At 41.1% G+C, this 2,500-nt stretch overlaps 1 protein-coding gene across 7 annotated transcripts in view; it reads right to left on the minus strand.

Moving 5' to 3' along the window:
- The window catches only part of LOC115022248 (E3 ubiquitin-protein ligase RNF31), a 28,020-nt gene that overhangs the window by 22,634 nt on the left and 2,886 nt on the right, over positions 1-2,500 (minus strand). The gene's annotated exons all lie outside the window — the stretch shown is intronic.

Consider the following 2,500-nt stretch of genomic DNA (forward strand, 5'->3'; position numbering starts at 1 on the left):
ACGAGAGACGAGGGGAGAGACGGGAGACGAGACGAGGGGAGAGACGGGAGAGACGAGGGGAGAGATGAGAGACGAGGGGAGAGACGAGAGTTGAGGGGAGAGAGGGGAGAGACGAGGGGAGAGACGAGAGACGAGACGAGAGACGGGAGACGAGACGAGGGGAGAGATGAGAGACGAGGGGAGAGAGACGAGAGACGAGGGGAGAGACGAGAGTTGAGGGGAGAGAGGGGAGAGACGAGGGAAGAGACGAGAGATGAGGGGAGAGAGGGGAGAGAGGAGAGACGAGGGGAGAGACGAGAGACGAGGGGAGAGACGAGAGATGAGGGGAGAGACGAGGGGAGAGGAGAGAGGAAAGAGAGGAGAGAGGAGAGAGAGGAGAGAGGAAAGAGGAAAGAGAGGAGAGAGGAGAGAGAGGAGAGAGGAAAGAGAGGAGAGAGGAAAGAGAGGAGAGAGGAAAGAGGAAAGAGGAAAGAGAGGAGAGTCAAGTCTATGGTTAACAGAAGAGGAGTTATACATGAAAACCTAATTAAAATAAACACCACCGCTGCAAAAGTGCAACTAAATCAAAAAATTAAATGTGGGCTCTTAAACATCAGATCTTTATCAACGAAAGCTGGATTGGTAAATGATTTAATATCAGATAATAAGATTGATTTATTTTGTCTCACTGAAACCTGAGACATGAAGAATATGTCAGTCTAAATGAATCTACTCCACCTGGTCATATTAATACTCACATTCCTCGAGGTACTGGCCGAGGAGGTGGAGTTGCGGCCATATTTGACTCAAACCTCTTGATCAATCCTAAACCTAAACTAAAATATAACTCTTTTGAAAGCCTTGTTCTTACGCTCTCAAACCCAACATGGAAAACAATAAAGCCAGTTTTATTTGTTACTGTGTACCGCCCTCCTGGTCCGTATTCTGAATTTCTATCTGAATTCTCAGAATTTTTATCAAATTTAGTCCTTAAAACAGATAAAGTAATTATTGTAGGTGACTTTAATATTCATGTGGATGTTGATAGTGAGCCTTAATAATGCATTTATCTCAATATTAGATTCAATTGGGTTCAGTCAAAATGTACATGAACAACTCACTGTTTAAACCACACTCTGGACCTTGTTCTGGGATATGGTGTTGAAATTGAAAGTTTATCAGTGTGTCCACATAATCCTCTTTTATCAGACCATTTTTTAATAACTTTTGAAGTCCTGTTACTGGACTACAAGCCAGCAGGCAGAACATCCTACGCTCGATGTTTATCTGAAAGTGCTGTGACTAAATTTAAGGAAGTGATTCCATCAGCACTTAATTCAACACCAGGACTCAATATCAATATAATGGAGGACTCCAATGCTAACTTTAGTCCCTCCCAAATTAGTCCTCTTGTTGATAGCGCTGCAGCCTCACTGCGAATAACACTCGACTCTGTCGCTCCTCTAAAGAAGAAGATCATAAAACAGAAAAAGAAAGCTCCATGGCTTAATTTACAAATCCGCAAACTAAAACAAAAGTCGAGAAATCTTGAAAGTAAATGGCGTTCCACTAAATTGGAAGAATCTCGTTTAGTCTGGTTAGATCATCTTAAAACGTATAAGAAGGCTCTCCGTAATGCCAGAGCAGCTTATTACTCTTCCTTAATAGAAGAAAATAAGAACAACCCCAGGTTTCTTTTCAGCACTGTAGCCAGGCTGACAGAGAGTCACAGCTCTACAGAGCCTTCTGTTCCTATATCTCTCAGTAGTGACGACTTTATGAGTTTCTTTAACGATAAAATTATAATTATTAGAGACAAAATTAATCTCCTCCTGACCTCAATTGGTAATGACTTAACTTCAACTGTTGGAATTTTAAAAACATCTGTAACTCCTGAAATATATCTAGACTGTTTTACTCCAATCAACCTTAACCAACTAACTTCAACAATCTCATCGTCTAAACCATCAACCTGTCTTTTAGACCCGATTCCAACTAAACTGTTTAAAGAAGTTTTACCCTTAATTAACACTTCGTTATTAAATATGATCAACCTGTCTCTATTATCTGGCTACGTACCACAATCCTTTAAAGTAGCTGTAATAAAACCACTTCTTAAAAAGCCTGGTCTTGATCCAGAGGTTTTAGCCAACTATAGGCCGATATCTAACCTTCCCTTTCTCGCTAAGATCCTTGAGAAAGCAGTCGCAAAACAGTTGTGTGACTTTTTACATAATAATAGTTTATTTGAGGTTTTTCAATCTGGATTTAGAGTTCATCATAGCACAGAGACGGCACTGGTGAAAGTTACCAATGACCTTCTATTGGCATCAGACAAAGGACTCGTCTCTGTTCTTGTCTTGTTAGACCTCAGTGCTGCTTTCGACACTGTTGATCAGGACATTCTACTACAGAGACTGGAACATTGTGTTGGCATAAAAGGAACCGCACTAAGCTGGTTCAAGTCCTATTTATCTGAGCGATCTCAATTTGTACTTGTTAACGATAAATCCTCCATGAC

The sequence above is a fragment of the Cottoperca gobio genome, chromosome 17 (genome assembly GCF_900634415.1).
Source record: "Cottoperca gobio chromosome 17, fCotGob3.1, whole genome shotgun sequence".
Taxonomy (NCBI): Eukaryota; Metazoa; Chordata; class Actinopteri; order Perciformes; family Bovichtidae; genus Cottoperca; species Cottoperca gobio.